The sequence below is a fragment of the Armigeres subalbatus genome, chromosome 2, assembly GCF_024139115.2.
Source record: "Armigeres subalbatus isolate Guangzhou_Male chromosome 2, GZ_Asu_2, whole genome shotgun sequence".
Lineage (NCBI taxonomy): Eukaryota > Metazoa > Arthropoda > Insecta > Diptera > Culicidae > Armigeres > Armigeres subalbatus.
This window is the reverse complement of record NC_085140.1, coordinates 104401449-104426549: the sequence shown is the minus strand read 5'-3', so window position 1 is coordinate 104426549 and position 25101 is coordinate 104401449. Positions and strand designations below refer to the sequence as shown.

At 40.0% G+C, this 25101-nt stretch overlaps 4 long non-coding RNA genes across 4 annotated transcripts; 1 reads left to right on the top strand and 3 right to left on the bottom strand.

Annotated features, from left to right (window-relative positions):
* Window positions 1–866: 866 nt before the first annotated feature.
* LOC134214842 (uncharacterized) lies at window positions 867–1422 on the bottom strand. Its single transcript, XR_009979939.1, has 2 exons — window positions 1283–1422; window positions 867–1198 (listed from the first exon to the last, which is right to left on the bottom strand). It is a non-coding gene; the product is annotated as an uncharacterized LOC134214842 (long non-coding RNA).
* Window positions 1423–3035: 1613 nt separating this feature from the next.
* On the top strand, window positions 3036–3657 carry LOC134214841 (uncharacterized). Its single transcript, XR_009979937.1, has 2 exons — window positions 3036–3119; window positions 3190–3657. It is a non-coding gene; the product is annotated as an uncharacterized LOC134214841 (long non-coding RNA).
* A 5893-nt stretch (window positions 3658–9550) lies between these two features.
* On the bottom strand, window positions 9551–16822 carry LOC134214840 (uncharacterized). Its single transcript, XR_009979936.1, has 2 exons — window positions 16685–16822; window positions 9551–10016 (listed from the first exon to the last, which is right to left on the bottom strand). It is a non-coding gene; the product is annotated as an uncharacterized LOC134214840 (long non-coding RNA).
* A 6531-nt stretch (window positions 16823–23353) lies between these two features.
* Window positions 23354–24583, bottom strand: LOC134214839 (uncharacterized). Its single transcript, XR_009979935.1, has 4 exons — window positions 24335–24583; window positions 24200–24272; window positions 24001–24142; window positions 23354–23942 (listed from the first exon to the last, which is right to left on the bottom strand). It is a non-coding gene; the product is annotated as an uncharacterized LOC134214839 (long non-coding RNA).
* Between the last annotated feature and the right edge of the window lie 518 nt (window positions 24584–25101).

Here is a 25101-nt window from a genome sequence, read left to right as displayed (position 1 = left end):
CGAACATCGTTATCCGGTGGTACACTTCCGCCATCTGCGTCAACATTGACTGGCCACGCCACCACTACCATCGTTACCGGTAGTATGATTCCGCCATCTTCGTCATAATTGACTGGCCAGAACGGTAGCTTTCGCCCGGAGGCGACCAAACACTACCCAAGAATGGACACCACGAAACCACAACAAATGATCCGGATCACGCAAGTACCCCATATAAGTGACGTCAATAATAAATTGTAAAAATGTAAAAAGCCTCAGTGGTAGCCCATTAATTTAGAGCGCAGCCCTGAATAATAATAGTTCCACCGCTTCTTCGATTTTCCGCTTTGTTTCGGACTCAAAAAGGAGTCATCAGGCATCGCTGTCCGGAGATCCGTCGAATCGGTATCAGTTGAAGTCATTGTGAAGGTAGTTGATTGTTTCATCCCCCTTCATTTATATGTGCAATATCAGTGTGAATAACGTCTAGTTCCTGTTATCCCAAGTGTCCTTAAATTAGTATGAGGAAGTGAGAGATTAAGCTTATCCTGATTATACGACCCTGTAGATTTCCTAATCCCTTAATCCCTTGCACACTTAGCAAAAATTACCGACTTCGGTAATTCGTTTACCGAATTCTCAACAGCTGAGCTGTCGGTAATGGTTTCGGTAAATGGTAAAACTACCGAAAATTTTGTAAATTGCAGGAGAGAAGCTAGCTGTCAATTTTACTGAGAGATCGGTAACTTTTACCGAACAATATTTCTGGTTCTGTACTTCAGGTTACCGAAAAACTTCAATATGGAAGATACTATTTACCGAAATTAATGTAATCTGCAAATATTTGTTTTGTGAGATGGGGGTTTCTTTTCAGTTCGTAAACGCGATTTTTTTATTGCTTATTCATACTTTTATTTCCAATTATACAAACTTTATATGTATAATCCAAGGTAAACTTCACAAATTTTCCCAAGCCGAAAAATACTTTCATGTCCCGCTAAAAAGATGGCATATCTTATGCGGGTTTTGTTGTCTTTTTTGCGGGATTTGCCGTCATTTTCATCTTGAAAAAACTTGTGCCGTTGGCATAATCTGATACATCTGAAGGCCCATTTCTTACTAAAAAGCAGCACTATAGCGGATTTTGACCCAGCAACACCGATAATCGAAATCACAATCCATTTTCACCTTCGGAGGTTCGTCATCTTAATGTCGAAATCTGCGCGAAGATAAAAAAAGAAACAAGAAAAAACAAGCAATCTCAGCAGAGCATTTTATCAATATTTTTATTATAATTACTTACCTGAATGATCATGCAATTGAATTCACTTTCGTATATGCCTTACAACATAATTTTTATTCCTAAATTAATAATTTTATTTTTTCTCACGCGATGAACCGGGAGCGTCATCAGCTAATAAAACAATATGGCGTGGCCGATGACATCGCCGTGTTCTAGTGACCCTTCAGTTTACCGAAAATTCAGCAAAATAATTTACCGACCTCGGTGCTTCAACTTCTTTACATTTTTTTCGGTAAAATATTTCACGGTTTCCGGTGAATTCGCTTAAAATCACCGAAAGTCTGTAATTTCATTTACAGTTTTCAAAACGAAGATGTAAAATTACCGAAAATTGGTAATTTACAAAATTACTGATCAAAATCGGTGAAATAAATTACCGAAGTCCGAATCTCTTTTTAAGTGTGTGAGCAACCGAGTTACAAAATTTTGGCCAACGGACTTCACTCAGTCCCAGGACCTCAAGCTTCATACCACGTGTTTTATTGGCAAGTTGTGCCAATTTACCCTACTGGTCTAGGGTAAAAACGTTCCATGTTCCTATTCGTGTCCATTATTTCGCGCTATAAGTCGGAATCTAGAACAAATTGATGTCTCGGGAACATTATGTTGTTGGCTCAATGTTCCCTATTCACTGGGATGGGGATGTCATCTTAGATATAGCTTCCGGGGAATAGAATTTCTCACTCAGACGCTGTTGGAGCCTTGGGGAACAGGCGCTCGATTAGTTGGGTCAAATTTGTTTAAAGTCCCGCCCCACAACAGCATTAGGTTAGTGCGTTTTGAGCGGCACACGATAGCCTGCCTGCTTTTGCGGAAACGTGCAGCTTTTCATAACAGTTCAATAAAGACCACTGAAAATCAGTCCTAATATTCTGTTTTCTATATAGTTTTTACTTTTCGGTACATCGTTCGATGATGCGACACATGCATGGCTAATGGCTGCACGACTCACGGAAATATCGAGATGTAGAATAGAAAATCCTTGGAAAGCTGTCCTATGGGACCATCACAGTAACACAGAAAATATTTTGTAATATGGCATGAGTTGCTCCCATGAGTCGATATCGAGTCATAGAACATCGACTCATGGAGGTTTGACTGTAATCCTGACTGATTTCCATGCTTTCTTTTATTAAACACTAGCAGACCCGACGAACTTCGTTTCGCCTAAAATTGATTTATTCTCTGATTAGTTCTCGTGTTATGCAGAAATTTCTGTTTCATTTGTGCGGGAGCCCCTCTTCCAAAGGGGTCTCGAACCATGTCAAAAACCTTCCCCGGCCCCAAAAACCTCTGCATACAAATTTTCACGCAAATCGGTCCAAGAGTTTCGGAGTCCATAAGGTTCAGACAGACAGAAATTCATTTTGATGTATATAGATGGAAATATTTCAGAATACTCAAGTTTAAATAATCCAATTCAGACATACATTTTGCCCCATACAGATTTCCAATGGAGAAATTTAATGGACTGCATTATAAAGCATCATGTAAACAAAAAAAGATAGTATACTCAGGGCCAAAACTTGCCGTGTGTTATATTCGAAAAAAAAAGTGTGAATGTTTAATAAATATGACATGGAATTGAATCTCGTGTTGTCAGCCAACCGTGCTGTGATGTTCGTGGGTCACATGTATATGCTGATAGTACCAAGCATTTAGCGTAGTGTCGTTCGATTGCCAAATGCGTTGATCGATTGTGATCCTTGAGAGTTGCAATATAAAACGACCAGAATCCGTTGAATCTGTATCAGTTGAATTCGATATTTACTATTAGATAGTATTTTCAATCTCGTCGTTAAGCCAATCATAACTCAAGATGAAATTGCTGTTTTTGGTGAGCTAATCAAGACTATCAGCGTTTTTTCGCGGTATAAGAGGTCAAAATTTGTATCTTCTCATTGCAGACAATCTTCGTCATCGTACTGTTGTGCGCCATTTCTGTAGGAGCAAGTCCAGTCAGTCATGATGAGAGTATTCTTAGTCAGCAGGGCCAGGCAACCGTTGATGGCGCGAATCCAGAGAACAGCATTCACCCTCATCATTTGAAGAAAAAGCTGTTGTTACTTTTGGGCTGAGCCAAAAAACTGGGGTAATACTTTGTGTAAGCTTTTGTAAATAGAGTAGATCTGATCCTAGTCGAAGTTTTCTTGCGAAACTGTTATATTATGGAGTTGTACATGAATTCCGTTATTGTTCATTAATTACTTTATGAAGGAATCAAATAGAAGAGAGCACAGGAAATAAGCAATTCATGCGTGCTACACATTCTGGTGAATTGCTTGAAACCAAAAACCTTTGCAACACATTTTTGTAATATAGTTCAAATCTTCCGAATGTGCTAATCAATAAATGAGATAAGTATACAGCAGAAATGGTTCACGATTTTTTTACCACCAACATTCGACATTCCGGTTTTGGTCAACAACCTTTGGGTGATATACATACATTAATAGGAAAACGAGATTCATAACCAAATCGTTATCACCACTACCGTGTTTAGTGTGCAGGGTATTTAAACACGTGGAATTGCCTACGTCATTAACCAGATGACAGCCACGTGAAAAAAATACACAGTTCAAGGCCGGAATGGCTTGTCGAGCAAAACACGATAGTAAAGCCCAATGTGGTATTGAAATAATTTGCAGATTATCCCGCTTTGTACTGTTTTAGATTTTTTTTCGTTGACCGGTCACCACCCGATCGCACGCTTCGTCATACCCATTCCCCTGGTAACAGCTTGTCCTCAATAGCCGGAATTTGTAATCCGTCGCGATCTTCGGTACAGTATGTGATATAAAACTTTCATAGAACAAATGCATTTGAAACAGAATTGGCCGTAAGCCGAAGCCTACCGGATTATTTTCCACGAAATTAGGCAAAATCCTAAGGTTAGTGCCCCTAAACTTGCTGATAGCTCGTCACAGTGTGCGAACGTCATAAGCAGTTGGCAAACAGATCGAAACGTTCTCGAATATCGTGGTCGTCATGGTCTAATTTGCGTTTAATATAGGGGGAATGACGGCTTTGGCAGGTTTTGTGACGAGCTCGGTGGTCTAGTGGCTACCGCTTCTGCCTTATAAGCAGGAGGTCATGGGTTCAATTCCAGGCTCGTCCCTTTCCTACTTTGTTTTTCTATCTTAGTTCTTTTCTGTATTTCACGTTCTACCAAAACGATTCCTACTGTTATAACCTTCCACACAATCCCAAAAAACCTCCCGTGGCACCTATGAGAGGTCGTAGAGTTCTCTGCATCTTTCTTAAGTAGGTGTCCAACTAACCATCCTTCCCCTTCCTCAGCATTCGCAAGGACGTGGCCAGGACAGATCTCGACTATTGGAGGGTACAATGCTTTCATCTAAGAGATAGTGATTAGTCCCAAATCAATATATGTGGTAACGGATGAAAGTGATGCCACAATAGCTGCTCTCATACAATAGTCTTGGCTTGTACCACCTACGAATTTGTGCGAATCGCTCAATGCTAATGCTAATGCTAATGACGGCTTTGGCAGATTTTGTTCTATTATTGGCAGAGGGGTTTTTTATGACTGACTATGCTCAAATTTGGCCTAAACATTCTTTGCATAACAAATTTCATAAAATACGGTCGACAAAAACCCCCTGCCAATAATAGAACAAAACCTGCCAAAGCCGTCTTTCCCCCAATGCCAAGAATATGGAAAAGCGACTGGAGTATGCTAAAAAATGTGTGGCTGAATCTCAAGAACTCTGACACTGTGTCATATTAATAATCATAAATTTAACTTTTTCGAGACCGACGGACTGGTAAAAGTTAGGCGCAAACCAACTCCACTACAGGAACGGATTAAAAAAAATACGACCGGTGATCATGTTATGATTTGGGGTGCTTTTAGTGAAAACTGCAAACGGCAACAAAAAGCTATCGTTTATCAATACTACTATGGATCGTTTAATTTATTTGGACATTTTGAAGGATAGCTTGAGAGCAAGCGCCGTTAAATAAGGCCATAGATCCAATTTTAAGCAACAGTCTACAACATTCGTTCAATTTCGTCAAAAAGTAGCTACTATACAATGTCAAATCAATGTTGGACGTCCAGGAAGTGCGGAAATGACAAAAGGTCGAAAGACAAAAGGTCGAAAGGACAAAAGGTCGAAAGACAAAAGGTCGAAAAGACAAAAGGTCGAAAGGACAAAAGGTCGAAAAGACAAAACGTCGAAAGGGACAGAAAGTCGAAAGGACAAAAGGTCGAAAGGCACAGAACGTCGAACGGGACAAAATGTCGAAAAGGACAAAAGGTCGAAAGGGACAAAAGATCGAAAAGGACAAAAGGTCGAATAGCACAAAAGGTCTATCAAGAATAAGTTGATAAAAAGTTGGGTGTATTCCAAAAGAATTTATGAAATGCATTTAACTTTAAGCAGAAATAGCGCACTCTTCTAATCAATCAAAGTTGAAGAATGAGCAATTTTCAAAGAAGGAGTAATTATTATAAGACAATATTATGAATATCTATATAGTTCTGAAAGAGATGAGTAATTCTCGCTGAAACCAGGCCACTATTTACACGAGGTTCTTAAAAATGCCTAAATTTATATTCTTTCGAAAGCTTTCGGCAAGTATATTAAGGATCCGAGCTAAATTCTTCAGAAAGATGAACCTCTCGTTAGTTATACACGAAATCTTTTTAATAGACCCCTCGATTTTTGTCAATTCTTGACTCACCAAAACTCACATAATTCCAACATTTCTCAACCGATCGTAGAGATCAGCATATCGTTGGAAAGAGGAAGAGTGTATCCTCAATTTGCAATAGTAAAAATAAAAGCGGCTATATTGGATTTGGCCGCCATCTTGGATTTCTTTTTGAAAACTATTTTTCTGCCAGGTTCGCAACCACCGATTTTGAATATTTATACACCGATGGAAAGCTCAGCTTATATTGTGCATTGTGTCCAAAAATCTCAGGTGTATGTTTTTTCTAGCAAAAGTTATGTACTATTTACCAATACCAAAATTTTTGAATTATTTAATACAATAACTTGAAAACGGCTCCGTTATGCTCAAAACTTTTGAGCCCTTCAAATTAAATACTGTTGTAGATATGCTTTTCATTTTTGAAACATATTTGGCTTAGAATAGTGTATGAAACCAAGGAACTGACGTCGTAGTACCATATTAACCATAAAAATAATGTTCGTTGGTCAGATGGCCCTTCAAAAAATAATTTGGTAAATCGTACATAACTTTTGATAGAAAAAACATACACCTGAGATTTTTGGACACAATGCACAATATAAGCTAAGCTTTCCATCGATGTATTAATATTCAAAATCGGTGGTTGCAAACCTGGCGGAAAAATAGTTTTCAAAAAGAAATCCAAGATGGCGGCCAAATTCAATATGGCTGCTTCTATTTTTACTATTGCAAATTGAGGATACACTCTTCCTCTTTCCAACGATATGCTGATCTCTACGATCGGTTGAGAAATGTTGGAGTTATGACAGTTTTGGTGAGTCAAGAATTGACAAAAATCGAGGAGTCCATTAAAATGAGTTCGTGTATAACTAACGAGAGGTTCATCTTTCTGAAGAATTTAGCTCGGATCCTTAATATACTCGCCGAAAGCTTTCGAAAGAATATAAATTTAGGCATTTTTAAGAACCTCGTGCAAATAGTGGCCCGGTTTCAGCGAGAATTACTCAGATAAAAAGATTGGTTATAAAAAATGAATAAAGCTTGTATTTCGCGAGACAGAGTTGTCCTATACAGTTGGCAAAAAATGCTCTTTAATTTTTCACTATTTCTAACAATTAAATAAAATTCATCCAAAGAGTGCCAATAATACATGAATATCAAGGTTTTCTGAATGTCACTTCGATCTGTCAGAATAGAGCACGCCGCAGCCACGCCGGTGTATTTGATCGAAGTGACATTTAGAAAACTCAAACATCCATCTATTAGTGGTACTTATTGAATGAATTTTATTTAATTGTTAAAAATTGTAAAAACAAAAGAGCAGAGTTTTTACTAACTGTGTAGGGCAACTCTGGTTTTATTTTTATTTTTATTTTATTTCTAATAACTTCATCTGAGTTTGCTTAATGAAGCCTTAAGATGAGGAAAAGCCATTTTGAGTAGACCATCAACACATGTCTTGCTTAAACAGGCGTAAAAACCTCATTTCTTTTCTTAAACATTACAATTTGGTGCGAGATTGATTCTTTCCGTTTCACTTTCTTGTCAATTTCAAACTTATGTCCCTTTCGACCTTTTGCACCGTTCGACGTTTTGTCCTTTCAACCTTTTGTCCTGTTCGACGTTTTGTCCTTTCGACCTTTTGTCCCGTTCGACGTTTTGTCCTTTCGACTTTTTGTCTCTTTCGGCCTTTTGTCCTTTTCGACCATTTGTCCCTTCGACCTTTTGTCTTTCGACGTTTTGTCTTTCGACCTTTTGTCCTTTCGACCTTTTGTCTTCCGACCTTTTGTCCCTAACCCAATGAGGGAGGCAGGACTACATCCTCGACCCGCTAAACCGTTTCCATTGCCGCCAAGCCCATCGTCCCTTCGGTACAACCAGAAAATAATGCTTCAAAGGGGAAGGTGGAAGGGTCACCTCGGAAGGTGGAAAGGGTCAACTTCCGCCTGCTTCCCTCTGCACGGCTGGTATCAAGAATGATGATGCCGCGTGCACCCCAAATTGACTTCTCTGCGATAGGGCCTATTCGCCAACACACAGAGGGACTTGCCGACGCGGTGCCTACGCCTGCCCCAGCCTTGACGAGGACCCCTTTCCGTCCTCGGGCTCGGAACCCGCCCGGTTGATCGACGCCGCGAAAGCGACGATACCATGTTGTTCTTCGCGCGGCCACTTGTGCGATAAAAGGATCGAGTTCGACCACAGGGCACCGGTATGACCCATGAAGCCGACTCCGAACCCTTGGACCACCTCTTATTTGCGCCTGAACTAGCCATTCCCCGAGTCCACGCGCCACCTTCTGTGTAGCTCCGAGACTATTTGGACGATAGCCGATAAAACGGCGTTCCAGCCAACTTCATCTTTACACATCCTCCGGACTAGGTTGTCCAGGGTAGTGTCCAGACCACATGTGGAAAGCAACGTGGGCACACGAACAACACGTGTTCTTCAACACGTTTCCTCTAAACCTGCGCGCACCGGACACTCGAGCGAGGCCGACGGAAGGAAGAGGCGAAACAATTACGAATTGCATCAGCTGTTGGGAAAATCATGCAGCGCTCATGCGAAGAAAAACCGAAGGCCGCGCTACCATGATTCCATATGTGAATATGTACATTATGTGGAAGGTATTGGTTTGAAAAATCTAGTGGAGGTAACCACTTTCGCTTCGATGGGACTCGAACCCACGACCCTCAGTGGGTTCGAGTCCCATCGAACGGAAAGTGGTTACATCAAATACATTTTTCAAATCAATATCTTCCACATAATGTACATATTCACATATGAATTTTCACAACATTGTAAATTAATGTCCAAGTCGGGTGGTTTAATCCCCAGAATATAGCCAATTAACTTTGATTGAACCGAGATGATTGCATAGTTGACGTAACAACCATTGCACTTACGCACGTATTTCGTATAATTTAGGGACAAACATCGCACATTTAAAACATTTCAACCCGTAAGCACTTAAATGAGGTTTGGAACAAGCAACGTATCGATGTTGCAGCGGTCGAATTACCTTAGTAAACGCATAATAAATCAAACTCGCTGAAATTTCGAATGGTTGATACGTCAACTATGAAATCATGGGCAGCGCGGTGGGCTGGGTCCGTAGCCAGAATGTCAAACAATAACCAGGTGAAAATGGTTCTCTAAAACGATAAAACGATTACAAGAAGGCGAGAGGTGCAGTGCGCAAGGTGGATAGTTCAGGCAGTGGAAGACGATTTCTGCATGGTTGACGACGTGAAGCCAAACCCGACTTTTATGTACAGCAGAGACCATTCTGGTCTTAACCTAATTGAATAATACGAATTAATACACCATTTGAGCACCGACCCAATACAGGTTCATCGCATGGAGTTTATGGTAAACTATCGTAGAAGATGCTCTATCGTAAACAATAATGTGATAGACAAACATTCATGTACAAAGAATTAGCGAACTGTAGCGAAAACTAAGATTGATCATGACAGATTATTTGTTCTGCACACATTGGAAAGAATATCTCCCCACGAGGAGTGTATAGCATTACTTTTCTACCAGGGTTAATCAGTTATTTAAATAAAGAATAAATACAAATTGTTTCGTGTTTAAATTGTTTATTCAATCTGTTATCTATTCTCTAGTTTGTCACTGTCGGTGTTCTCCTTTGAACATTTCTACTGTTTCGTCAGTCGATTTCTCAATAAGTTAATGTAATGAACGCGTAGAATGACATGGCTGCATTAAACGATAGCATTCTACCGAGGTATCGTTTGTAGTAGGTAGGTTATTGGTTCCAGATCCAAGTGCAAGTGTTAAATGAAAAACAAAACATCTTAGCAGTAGCGTTTGAATTCGTTCCATTTCAGGAAGTTCAGGTCCCTATTTAACCGAGCAACAGCAGCTTCTTCTTGAGCAGCCACAGTCCGTGGATGCCCTGGGGGTCCTCGGGGTTCACGGCCTCGGACATGACGACGTCATCGGCGGGCACGGCAATGATGGACTCATCGTTGACGGCGGGAAGGGCGAACACGGCGGCCATAACCATGGCGAACAGGCAGAGCTGCAACGAGTGATGGATTTATTGGAAATGAGATTTTTTAAATCAGGATTTTGAGAAATGTTTCAAAATATGATGGTTAAGGTGGCTCAAAAAACACTTTTTCAAATTTTTTGATGGGCCGCCCTCTTATTCGGTTCTATTTGATGCCCTGATGCTCTGGACAAAATTTCAGCCAAATCGGTCAACGTTTGGGCGGTGCTAAACTCGTTGGAAGTTTATATGCAAAAATGTATGCAGAAACATCCAAAAACAGTGATTTGCATTTGGACGACACAATTTACGGTCAAGAACCACGATACTCATTTAGATCTTGTAGAATTAAATACAGAATGTTATGCTGAAAACCGCGAGAAGATTAGAGTTTTTTAGGCAAAGATATTAGCATTTTACTGGAGTGTTGTAGGGGTGAATTTATTTCTTTTCAAAGGTAAAAGAAACGAAATTTGCTCAAACCCCACTTCAGAGAAATGCTAATAACTTAGCCGGGCAAACTCTAATCTTCTCGCGGTTTTCTGCATAACATTCTGTATTAAATTCTTAAAGATCTGAATGAGTATCATAGTTCTTCATCGTAAGTTGTGCCGTCCAACTGCAATTCACTGTTTTTGAATGTTTCTGCATACATTTTTGCATATAAACTTCCAGCGAGTTTAGCACCGCCCAAACGTTGACCGATTTGGCTGAAATTTTGTCCAGAGCATCAGGGCATCAAATAGAACCGAATAAGAGGGCGGCCCATCAAAAAAATTGAAAAAAGTTTTTCCCATACTAATTTGAACCACCCTAATGATGGTGCATATAAAAAGTTGGATCTAATTTTTCAACTCATTATCGTAAAACATGATGCTTCGCAAGCAATATTTTAAACTTTTGTAAAGGTGGTTCTGGGACCGGATTCCGAATGGCTTAGAACTATGCCAATGGTGCCAGTTTTGGTCATACTAAATTGTCGTTATCCAAATCCTGAATGACATATGTATGATATGTTGCAATTAATATTTTTGCAACTTAACCGTCACGTGATAAGCTCCCTTTTAATTGTTTCAGAAGGGTGGACAATCCTAAGACTGGTTAGAAGAAGTTCCAATACGGCCAGAACATGTTCAAAATACATTCCAAAGTTGATCGACCAAAAAATTGGGTGATTTTAACAACACACCCAATTAGCGAATGGCAGATTTTATAGGTTTTAGTTAGAATGTAGAGCCATAGAAGAAGAAGATGGAGATCTGCATAAAAAGCTTACATTTATTGTATTAAAACCTTGCAGAATTGTATATTCCAATTTTTTATACAATAACTAGCGAAAGAAACCCAGCTTTGCCCGGGTGTTGCAAATGTCACAATGAACTATTTGCAGCACCGCACTCTAGATCAATTTCCGTGCGTTTGTTTTGTTTTCCTTAACAGATGATCCAAAATTGTAATCTAATGATTTGTTTACATTTCCTCGTTAAATTAACCAACTTTTTGTATACACAAACCTTGCGGATCCCAAAACGAATCGATTAGGGAAAAAATATTGCAGATTGGTCAACCCGTTCGCAAGTTAAACCGTCAGGAAGGAAGTCTCAACTCATTTATATTATACAGAAGATTGTGAAGTTTGTTTTTTTGGGTTTTTTTGGGTTAGCTAGTTCAAGCGATTAATAGTACGATCTCAATAAATATTTATTCTGAACGTTTATTTTTGTGATCCAACACTTTCAACCACGTGGATAGCACATTACATTATTTCATGAAGCATGCAAAATAGGGTGGCTCAAATTAGTATGGAAATTTTTTTTTTACATTTTTTTGTTGACGGGCCGCTCTCTTATTCGGGTCTATTGGATGTCCTGATGACGGTGCTAAACTCGTTGGAAGTTTATATGCAAAAATGTATGCAGAAACCTCCAAAAACAGTCATTTGCAGTTGGACGGCACAATCTACGATGAAAAATGATACTTATTGAGATCTTAAAGAATTTATAACAGAATGTTATCCTGAAAACCGCAAAAAGATTATTGTTTTCCCGGTTTAGTGTTTAGTATTTCTCTGGAGTAAGGTTTGAGCAAATTTCGTTTCTTTTACCTTTGAAAAGAAATAAATTCACCCATAAAACACTCCAGTAAAATGCTTACAACTTTGCCTAATAAAATCTAATCTTCCCACGATTTTCAGCATAACATTTTATATTTAATTCTACAAGAACCGAATGAGTATCATAATTCTCCATCGTAAATTGTGCCGTCCTGCAGTTACTGTTTTTCGATGTTTCTGCATACATTTTTGCATATAAACATCCAACGAGTTTAACACTGCCCAAACGTTGACAGATTTGGCTGACATTTTGTCCACAGCATCAGGGCATCAAATAGAACCAAATGAGATGGAAATTTTACATTGGCGCTTGGTGTGATTTGGCAGAACCCTGACCAAATAGGATCACACACAACTTCTTTTTATTACTGAAAAAATAAAATATTTTCAAAAAAATGGGTTTCTGAATGTTCTGGTGATGCAGTGTTTCAAATTTCCTATCCGTTGGACGTCAGCAATGAAAACAATAGTTCATAATGGAATTTATTTTTTAATACGTACATTTCTCAATCATATTGACAATATTCATATTTCAAAAAAGTTGCCGGAAAACTCATGAAGCAAAACATCTGCTGGCAGCTCAATAGGAACAAGGCACCACGCATTGACGAAACATTATTCTGGTATGGATAGTGCGTTGTGTCGCGTAGTAATTGTAGGTTAGTACCCCTGGGGCAAAGGGGTAACGCCTTGCCGAAATGTTAGATGTTTCATCAAAAATGGGGAAAATTTCCGTTTTTCCAACTATCCTATCTTTTAGTTTGACACTTTTTTTGCCTAACCAACATAATTTTTTGTCTAGTTTTATTACGCCCATGCGAAATACGGTAGATATGAGAGAATACTCAAAAGGCGTTTTGCCCCGGGGGAGCGTTTTGGGGCCTCTTCTCTTACATTGTAAACGACTTTACAAAAAAACATGAAGTCTTTGAATAGGATATTTATTAAAGGTAGCCCTTACTTTGCACCGTTCAATGTTCGGGAGATTCCTTAAATAATAATTTAATGATCCATAAATCTTTGGAAAATGATCCATAAAAACTATATTTTGATCCATAAAATTACAAATTTTCGCATTTTCTATCCTGATGATGATCCATAATTTCAGTAATATGATCCATAAGTTTGGTCATATGATCCATAATGCTTGGAAAGAAGGTCAATGAAACTATATCATCTAATCCAAACATTTTTTTAGAATCTATGGATCATTTAGCAAAATTTATGGATCATATCACCAAAACTATGGATCATTTGAACAAAATTATGGATCAAATGGCAAGAATTATTGATCATAAGGACTGTTCAGTTTATTGAGAGGACACTTTTACATAACGATATTATACAGACAGATTGGTCAATTTCGATGGAGTTTGCTTTATCGTTTATTATAATACAATGTCAATCAACTGCACTTTTTGAAAAGAGATAAAATAGTTTATATCCAACAAAATGGCGCCTATTGTCCAAGTTTCTCGAATTTCGCGTAAACATGAGCTTCCCAACAGAATTTTTATAAGCAAAATTGACAAATTGTAAGAAAATTGTAAATCGGCATGTCAACAAAATCATCAAGAAGATCGGAAAGAAACACACTGTCAATGATTTGTCGATATCTAGAAACAGTATAGCCTGTGGCAGCCCGAAAACGGAATATAAACGGTTGGAGCTGTTAAAAATCCAATAAATTGAGATTTTTACGAATATCCCAGATTTCAGAGTTAGAATGGTTTCGTTGATAATTGGATTTCATTTCTAGAAGGTTAGATAATATATTCAACGAAAAGAAAACAGATTTTGAAAAAGATTGATGGTTTAAAAAATATCGATAATAAATCCAAATTGTCCTCTTTATAAACTGAACAGTCCTTATGTTTAAAATTATGGATCATATTACTGAAATTATGGATCATCATCACGATAAAAAATTTGAAGTTTTATGGATTAAAATATAGTTTTTATGAATCATTTTCCAAAGATGTATGGATCATTTATCATACGTTCATGGGGAAATAGCGAGAATTGTATTGTTTTTCTTGACCATGTTAATGGAACGTATTTTCCTATTGATTGCTAAATTTTAGCTTAGTTATGGATCGAAAAATTTTTCTTTATGGAATCTCCCGAACTATTTTATGGATTTATGGTAGCGTTTTATGGAACATTCAGATGTTATTTATGGATCGTTTTTCATTTTTTAATGGATCCGTCTTCATTGTTTATATGCAAAAGTATGTTTTGCCTTGATTAAATTTCCCAAACAATTTGTTTTGTATTTTCTTATAAAGGTTTCAGATCACGAAATTTATCATCTCTTGCGTTTAGTATCATAAGAGCTGTGATCTAACATTCATATGTTCGTTTCTAGGTAATTTACCAAAGAAAGGCGATCCAAAAATAACCAATTTTGAACAAAAATAAAACTTTTGGTCAAAACACACACAAAACGCGACGCAAGACTGGACACAACACTTATGGTTCTTAAAAACGAAAAAGGATTTTTTAAATTTACCTTTTTGTCGACCAGTTTCAGGCTCGATGTTGCTCATCTACAGGACGTGGTCCAATCGAGCCCGAAACCGGTCGACAAAAATCCTTTTTCGTTTGTAAGAACCATAAGTGTTGTGTCCAGTCTTGCGTCGCGTTTTGTGTGTGTGTGTGTGATACAAATCTTACATTAGCACAAATCTCAAAAAATGAATTTTTGTTTTGAAAGTTTTGGTCAAAAATCAAAGTTTCATTTTTTTTAAATAATTTTAAACAAAAAAAATGTCAGCACTAATACATCACGTGAAAAAGTAGTATATCAAACGCCATTCCAATTGCCGATTATTTCTTAGTGTATTTATTATTATCGGAACAGTCTATTGGTCCTAAGCGCGATACATAAATTTTAAAGCAATTCTTAGTCAATGATATGGAAATGCTAATATCACTTTCCAAACATAAACGTACATGTCCATGATAGAATTAGAGGCGAAAGTATAGAATTGACAGTTCCGTTCGGATACGACAGGCATGAAGAATGTTTTTATAGAAGTCGATTTGAAAGCGAGCGGAGGGCAATATGATGGGGCGTCGAACTTCACGTAGAAGTAACACACCCAAATCATTAATTGGAATTCTTCTCTTCAAACTGTAAAGACCTGTAGAAATCATTGTGGCTTCAAAATACAGTATGTTTAGTACAACAATACTTTGGGAGATTATTTTTACAATTCTGAGATTTCTAGAAACATTCTCAGATTTAAAAAAAAATAAAGTGCTGCCAATAATTACTCCGGAGGCAAAATTATATTGTATTACTTAATTGGGATTTTACAAATCTGCATAAATACGTTGTTAACCGAAGATAATCTTTGATTTCGACAAAAATCTTCGAACTGTATTTTATTCATACTCAAAAAATAAAAATAAAATCAATTCGAATATAAACCTCAAATTCCAATATTTATGAATATGATTTTCAGAAGAATTTAATACGGAAATCAGAAGATGTGAGGGGATTTAAAGACCACGATAAATCACTCAGAGGGGTGAGTAAACATATACAAAAATATATCCAAGCCTTTTTGTATACAAATTTAGAATGTAACTTGCTTAGAAACCTTGTAGGTAATAACTCGAAGATGGGGCCTCCTTAGCCTAGCGGTAAGATGCGCGGCTATGAAGCGAGACCATGCTGAGGGTTGCTGAGTTCGATTCCCGGTGCCGGTCTAGGCAATTTTTGGTTTGGAAATTGTCTCGACTTCCCTGGGCATAAAAGTATCATCGTGTTAGCCTCATGATATACGAATGCAAAAATGGTAACTTAGCTTAGAAACCTCGCGGGTAATAACTGTGGAAGTGCTGAATGAACACTAAGCAGCGAGGCGGCAATGTCCCAGTGGGGGATGTAATGCCAATGAGAAGAGAAGAGAAGAAGCTTATAAAACACTAAACCGTATGGCGGCAATATCCCATCCTAGCGTAGGATCTTATGCCAAGGAGAGAAGAGAAATTCTATCTAATTCACATATTTCAATAAAACGACATAAAAGCACTACAAAGGGTAATGAATATGAGTCGTTACGTTACACGTAACAATTAGAAATTCCGATCGAACAAGAATTCAACTGTCGTTTTGAATTTTTGTTCATGTTTGACATTATACACTAGCACCTTCTGTTGGCAATGTTGCACAGTTTTTCATTCACATGTACGCCAGACCATACAGGTAAAGTTGCTGAACGAAGAGATTTCCGCTCGTTCTAGCTGTTTGTCTATGGATAGGCCCAGGACGTGCAATAAAAAAAATGTATGACAAACATTCCACTGCGAGAAGGCGAAACTTTATACATCTTCAAATTAGCATATATTCCTAATTTTCACACCAACTACCGAACACAAGTTTTGAAACTGTTAAAAATCTTTCGGCAATTTTCTGAGTGTCCCATAAGTCACATTTTTGCACTAAATATTTCACTAATTGAAAATCATTTCAATTCTCCACTCTCTTCAGGAAAAACACTGCCAAACCGGCACGGGAAAGCGCTACTTATAAGATTCAGGATTCAATTTGTTACACTTAATTATCAGCACGTACCGCAACCAGGAATTTCATGGTGATGCTTTCGTTGGGTTAAGGGTTGCTAACGGGAAGGCTTTCTCGACTGAACTGATACAACCTTGGCCGTGAAGATGGCCTTATATACAAAGACGGTTCGCGTCACCAACAACGTGCGAATTAGTGCAACCTCCAGATCCGGTCAGTTGCGGGGCGGGCGGCGTGTGACGCGCTGCCATACTGGGACAGGATACAAGAACGCGGAACGGCGGCGGCGAGGAAACGCGTGCGACGAGCTTATGGTTAGAAGAATCATTCTTTTGCTGACCCGGACAGCAACATTTCTTTCCAGCCATCTGTAAACAGCGGACCTTTTTTCTTTCAGCTTATCCAAAAAGCCACATGGTGCGGTGCGCGGTGCGACAGGCATTCGATATCGAATGGGTTGAGTTATCTGTAGTCGGATATTTGCATAACGACCACAGCACATCAGCGGACGGTTATGTCAACTGATTTTAAGAAGCGATTTATTTTCTCACTCTGCCGGATCGTTCTAGTAATCCATTGGTCCACTTCCTTTTCACACAACGGTGGCACAAAACGATCAGAAGTTTTGGCGCTATTATACAACAGTCGATTCAATTCGCGATGTGCATAAGGGTATCCCAAGAAAAAATGCGTATGCGAAGTAAAGTTGTAGACACATTCGCAAGAAAGGTAAAACAGCAATGTTGGGAATGCCATGCGAAAGAATAATACGGGAATCAAAGAAAGAATTTGAAAAAAAATCAAAAAAAATTATGGATTTATTGCCTGATTTTGCTCTTTTATTGTCATTGGTTTTTCCAATATTCATTACTGTGCCAGAGGAGTCTTTGTATATTAGAAACGTTGATAAATCCACGTAGCGGCAATAGTATAACTTTTAAACCTAAGTCTGATTCGACTAATTCTCAATAAGACATAATGAGGCAGGATTTCGCGACGAATGTAACCTGTTGCAAACAAATCGGTTAAGGGTAAGTGCCAAAACTGTGAGGTAGACTTTTTTCGTCAGGAGCCATCGGAGGGGGAAGCCGTACTCGTCAAGGCTAACGATGCAAGGACGTATGCAGCGCTCCTCAAGAAGGTTAGAGAGGCCGGAGCTGAGGGACTTGGGCGAGAATGTAGTAAGGACCAGGCGCACTCAAACCGGAGAGTAACCCTGCGGTTGATTGCTCCATTATGCAAGGGCGCTTTGCAAAATCGTTGGGCGCAGAGGCGGAAGTTAAATCCCTGACCCCAGAGATGGTGATTATGTGCAGGGATCTAAACGAGATCACATCGGAAGAAGAGCTCAAGGATGCTCTAAAGTCACAGTGTAACCTGGGAGAGGTGCAAATGGCAATCCGAATAAGGAAAGCGTTCGGAGGAACACAAACAGCGATAATTCGTCTGCCAGTAACCGCTGCTAACAAGGCTATAGATCTTAATGCAACTTCATCCATATGGTCTTATTTATTTGAGGTTGCCCTATTCCTATATAGGTAGCCTATATACTTCCTACAGGACTTTCATGACTATTGGAGGCTTCCGAGCCTCTTGAAAGGAGGATTTCGATCCTCTTAAAAGGAGGCTTCCGAGATTCTTGAGAGAAGCTTCCGTGCCTCTTGGAAAGATGCTTCCGAATCTCTCGAAAGAAAATGGCATTCCTTGCGTCATGCCGAATATAATTCTAGACACCATAATTCAGCGACTCATCAAGTCGATGCCCTTTGCAATGCATTATAAGTGTCATTTTACAGAGTCATCGTTTTATAGTTGTTTCCAGGGCGAGCTACCTTCCTAAGATACCCGTCGCACGTTAGTGCCAACGGTGTGATTTCTATTCTGCTATTTCTCTCCCGATCAGTGCATCGGCTAATTTATATATAATGACTTCAGGTACCTTCAAATGAGAGCTCAGGTTAAGTGAACAATTTTAATAAACATTCTAGCTTAAACGTTCGACGAGTTTTTTTTTCAACGTGAAAGATATCACTCGCCGAACAGATCTACTACATGGCGACGCGTGATCAAGTGGCTAATAAAAATATAAATGAGTGAATTTTGGAAAAGCATCTGTCGATTTTGTAGTGAATCATTTGGTGCACTTTAGATATAGATGAGTACTATCGTGTATTAAAATTGGGCACCTGCCTTGTTTGATGCAACAAAGCGCGAAAAACTCTTTATGCTGTGCAAAGTTTGAGTGTAAAATTTGATTAATTGGTGCTTGCAAAACGATCACTGCCATCCGTTTCTAGCTTGAGCTTGAGCTTGATTGACTGCTCGTAGTTGCTACTCCATTATGACCAGATCAGCTGTTCTTGCACAAGGAACCAACAGATGTTTGCTTGGGACTAGCACACATCTTCAATGTGCAAGTACTGGTGATCTCATTTGATAGGTCATACTGGCGCCTGCCACGTCAGAATGCAAGTCAATGTAGGGAAGGGGGAGGAAATGATGATGCAATCACTCGCCCACTGCAAGCCGAATATACCTCTGCACTTGCCACGAGTTCATGCGGAATTTATTGGAATTTCTGGGTTAGGTTGGAGAGGCAGAGGTCCGTCTTGGTTAACGAGCTGCCAAAGTGATAGATAGGAGAAGGTAACTCATGGAATTTCTAATTGAATGTAGGAAACGAGCTCTATAGTTCATTTCCAATTCTAGCAGATTACTGTTAGAATACTCATGTTGAAGGTATAGGAATAGTAATGGAAACGGTATGGAAGTCCATTTCCAGTTCTAGCGATTGCTAGAACATGAGAAATAAAGAGAAAGATACAAAGTAGGAGAATGGAACGGACCTGGGATTGAACGATCACTGCCATCCGTTTCTAAGACAAAAATTAAGTTTTCATCAGATCCTGATTTACAGCAAACCGCAACAAAGTGGATTTAAAAATGTAAAATTGAAGCAGCCGAGATTGACCCTCAGTCGAAATATCACACGTCCAACAAATGAACCATTGCCAGCGAAAGTGTTTTTTGGTCGAGTGACGGATTCTGGTTCATCGAATACGCTGGTATATGCCACACGGAAGATACAAGTACATTCGAGACAAAAGATGTTTCAGCTGTGGACTCTCTGGTTGAAGACCCGCGGTCATGAGGAAACGTACAGCTGCCGGTTGAGGAAAAAGGTTCTGGTACGCGACGCAGACCTGGGGTGGCATTGCGCACCTCGACTCGAAACGAGCAAACCATGCAAACTGTCATACGACAGAGCTGTCGAAAGGAGATGCGCAATGAGGCTCCTGGTTTGAGGAATTTCGAAGGGGGCAGCTTTCAGTCTAGTTGGAAAAACACCAGTGTGTTTCATTTCAGCCAAAATTCCGGAATTCTGTACAGCTTCTGGAAGAAGTTTTAATTAAATTTGCTGAAAATATTATGAGCGATGACATGATATTTCAGCAGGACAAGCCCTCTTGTTAATTATTAATCTAGAATACAAAACTCGTTAAATTCATACCAATTTAGCAGCATTTCACGTATACTTTACACTCCAAATGATAGACTCTAGGTACGGGCATGATTAACGAATAACTGGCCATTTGATTCGTGTCCTAATACTTTTTTTGCGTAGTGTATTACGAAATTATTCAAATCAACAAAAAAACGTATAAATTTGAAAGGGGGTTTTCGAACCACTTGAAACAAGGATTTTGAACCACTTGGAAGGTGGCATCCGGACCTTTTAAGAGCAGTTTCCCGAGCCTCATGAAAGAAGGCTTCTGGGCCTCTCGACAGGAGGCTTCCGGACCTCTTGAAAGGAGGCTTCCGGGCCTCTTGAAAGGAGGCTTCTGGGTCTCTTAAAAGGAGGCTTCCTTGCCTCTTCAAAGGGGGCTTCCGGGCCTCTTCAAAGGAGGCTTCCAGGCTTCTTGAAAGGAGGCTTCCGGGCCTCTTGAAGGGAGGCTTCCGGGCCTCTTGTAAGGAGGCATCCGAGAAGCGTCTTGCAACGAAGTAACTCAGCTTTTCGAAAAACAAAGCCTTCATGTCTTTCAAATGCAGGCTTCCGAACCCTTAGACTCCAGATTTTAGTTCATAAGCATATTCTTAACATATTATTCTACATTCTGTTCCGATTAGGTAGATTACACTGAATAAATTTTAAAATTTGTTAATTCAACGTTTTGTCTTTTTGATCGCAAGTGGTGCCGGGAGAGAGTGGCCCCGTAACGCTGGGTAGACATCTTTGCGTGGTGTGTTACGGTGTAAGATCTACCACGGTCACATTGTCAGCTTCAGGCAAATCCTGACCCAACGAATACCTTCCCCAATATCCAACTCCGTAGTACTTATGAGGGTGTCGCTTAGTCGGGGACCTCTCATTAAGTAAGTACTAAATCAACACTTCCTTCCCCTCCCAAGTTACGGTGAAGATGGGCGTGCCCAGGAGTAGCAATCCTCATGTTTTTGTGATTTTTATCCTAGATTGAAATCAAGGACCACACCCACCTTGATTTCTTATAGCAATCTGAATAGGGATTAAAAAAAAACATTAGTATCACTAGTGTCCAATCTACGAAGTACACCGTAACTATGCTATGCTATGCTATGCAAGTGGTGCCGGGAGAGAGTGGGACAAGTAGGACATGTCTTACGCATGAAAATACTTGGGTAGGACAGTTGAAGCATTATACGAAGATTATGCTAAGCTTTTAGGGCCAATTTCTTCACCTCCACTTAGTGCTTGAACCAGGTTTAAGCGTATGGGTAAGCGGAGGTGAAGAAATTGGCCCTTAGTGGAATGTATTCACTTGTCATAACACGAGTTTGTATTATTATATTTAATTCCACTACTTTATGGTATGGTACCATATGGATAACTAAAGGATCTAATACTATCGATGCTGATTCAATTTCTTGATGTGTGTGTGTCACCCTCTACCCCTCACCCAACGGGGGGCGGTGATCAAGTAGTACTACGAATAATTTGATCATATCTCATACTCCGTAATGGTGCCCTTTTTGTTAAAAGTGTGGGGAATGGGATGTACTAGTAGTTCATAACAGGTACAGCAAAACTTTACAAGGACGCCCTTATTCGTTCTAACTACTCAGGGAATAGAAGGTCGAGAAGGCCGTTGCTAACTAAAGCGTGAACCTGATATCTGGGACTCCCACAATATCCGCGGCAATAGAAGCAAACGATGCCCTGTACGTATTTATTAATCAATTTTGAATTTTAAAATTTTAAAGTTTATAATATAATGAACGAAAGGAAAGAATTGGAACGTGCTCACCAGTTGAGTTAATCCACTACCAAAGCAGCTCCATTTGTGAATAGGACGTTTCAAGAATATCCAAGAGATGATATTTTATCTTCTTATCCTCCTTTGCTTCCATTGGAACTGTGTTCTCGTAGGGTTCGTTTCCGATAGCTCCGATAGCACCAGTTACTAGATAAATATTGTCGCTTCGGTTCCCTTTGTTCTGCTGTCCGAAACATGTGTGATATCAAACTGTCAAATCGTATGTATTTTTCCTTCATTGACATTTAGATCCCCTATCCTCGCCAGCAAAAGATGTTTCGGACAGCGACGGACGCGACAATCTTTATCTAGTAACTAAAATATATTTTTATTTGACAATGGATTATTTTAGGTAACTCATTTTGCACTCACCGTATTGAAACAAAGCCGCCACTGTATATGTAGGACAGGTTAACATGCGAGAGGTTTTGAAGGAACTTGTCTACGGTGGCGCTATCTACTCATTCCATAGCGGCAGATTTTGCTTTTGCATTAATCCATTATCCAACTTTCCTCGTCAAATTCACCTCCGGAACATCTTTTGCTGGCGAGGATAGGATGCTAAATCACGCAAAATAAAGGGTTCATGAATTCGTGAACTCGCGAGTTCACGGTGTAATTTTTCGGGAACAACAGTCACGGATTCGGGAATACAGTCACGTTTTCTGGACCGTTCTGGAAAACGTGACTGATGTTCCCGAATTCATGAATTAAATCACGGTATATTTTTGCTGGTTCACAAATTCGGGAACGCTTTTTTTGCGTGATGTCAATGAAAGAAAAAGATACGATTTGGCAGTTAGGTACCACACATGTTTCGGACAGCAGAACAAAGGGAACCGAAGCGACAATCTTTATCTTGTAACTAAAATTTATTTTATACAAATAACACATAAGATCCCAAGATAAATCGATTGGTGAGAAAATCGTACAAATCAATCAACCCGTTCGTGAGTTATATTGCCTCAAAGGAACCGCAAACTCATTTTTATATATAGAATAAAGAAGAAGAAGAAGATTCTATAAGCGAGTTTGTTCTGTGTTGTGTGTTCCTGAGTGAGAGTCTCATTCATGAAATCATTACTTCAATAGCTGGCGAAAATAATTTCTCCAACGAGCAAGTGGAAGTTCTTGGCCAATCTATCAAAACGATGCGTCCTCATTATTCAAGCCAACCTCTGAAGATAAATTTGAATACCTTTGGGTTGTTCGTAACGAATTGTGGAGCGGAGTTTTGCAAAACAAGACTCCCGATGCCAACCGCACACTGGACAGCGCTGGTGAATACGAGGGTAGTGGAAACAGGAAGAATATTGCGAGTTCTCCGGTAGCGGGTAGAGCAGAACTACCTAAAGCGGATCAAAAGGCCACAAAACTGGAGGGCTAAAGCACCAACCAAAACAAAACGCCACAAATCTAAGTTTGATACATATATTTAGAGCATTTGCCCTCATTCATTCATCTTGCCTCTTCCTATCTGTCCCTAATTTTCTCTATGCCTCTCCCTCTACATATTCTTAACAACTAGACATTTGGGTTGCTACTCACGGGACCGTTAGCACTCAGGGTACCTTCTTGCGTTCGGGGCGTCCCCCTACAGCGATACTTCTTGCCGCAGTCGGCCACTCGCCGCTGTCCCACGCACGCCTGTCGACAGCATCCTGCTGCACAGTTGACTCTCCCTCGCTCCGCAATGCCAATCCCTCTGCTGGGGACCCCTCTGGCCGTCCAGTGCGACCGGGTAACTGGATGGAGTCCCTCCGAGGGATTTTGCTGCGCCCGTCGTCGATGATGACCTATTCGCCCGCTTACCCGGCAACAGTGACGAGTCTGTGCCGATCCTCGATCGCGTTCGGTCGGTGACGCCCCCCGGGCCGCTTCTGCCGGGCTCTTGCGGAACGATTGCGTACACTTCTTTATCCCTGGGCTATCGTTCACTCGCCGGCTTTCCACTTTTGCTGCTCGGTGATGGGTTTCACGCGTTGGTCGAAGTGTTCCGGATGGTAACAAAGGCCCTGTTGAGGCAACAGTAATGAAGGTCTAACTTCCCACAGATTTCAAGAAAAAACTCACCCTTCGGGGCCTTTTACTGGTGATTTGTGAGACGCAAATGAGATGGCCACTTTTCCCGCAATCCAATGGCTCCCTTTCCGTCGATAGCAGTCTCCGTGATAATGACGATTCTGGGCTGACGCTTCCAAGTCCGTGCTGGCACCTATGTGAACATCCCGTATTAGTTTGGAGGTTAGGTTGTCACGAAAACGCTACTTACAACCGATTCCGGTGTCCTCGCGTTTAACCGGCTGCGTGTTTCGTGTGTGAACCTTCGAATCGAACGGAACGGCCTGCAATTAATGCGTTGTAGTTGATAGATGCAAGGAGATAAGAAGCATCATTTTGCACTTACGACTCCCGGCACTTATAGGTTCATTTGCCGCTTGATTCACCTGCCGTTGGACCGTCTGTCAGGCCTTTTTCACACGATCACTACCAGCACAAATCCTTATTACTGCTGGATCTAATGTGGCTTCACCAATTTCTTTTTTATTTAATAAATTGAATTGGGTGTCGTCCGCTTCACTGCGGCACCGCGCGACTTTTCTTCTGTTATGCCGTCCGTCTTGTGTCGCTTCACGGTGGCGGAAACCGCAAATGTCACAGCGAGGGATTGGTAACGTTGGTCGAATTTTTGTTCTCGTTCTCATTGCCACAGGGGTGGACTGATACTTGCGCACTTGAAGTGACGGTTGATTTTTGCGCTACTAACACGGAACGGAATAGGGTGTCGTTTCTTTTGAATTTGCTGATCCAAAATTTGACGATGCGAGGTATTGTAATTGGCGTGCGTGGTAACATCAATTGTTATATTTGTTTAAAGCTATTTTTCCATCACTTTGTGACTTATTGCTGTTCAACAAGACTAAACGTAACAAGAAGAATGGATGAGCATTGAAAGCATCGCTAGCGGATTATGTGCATTGCGACGAACAAACATTAGACGCCTAGGTTGTCAGAGATGGAGCTTCGTTTCCCGTTTTGCGGTTATTGGCGGTCATGGCAAAGGACATAAGTTCTGCAACGTTCAAGCAATCATTTGGTATCGGAAAGATCGATTGAGAGGAAGATAGCTGCCACAGTTAAAGCGGTGGGGGCTCTGGGGTGTCCTGGACGAAT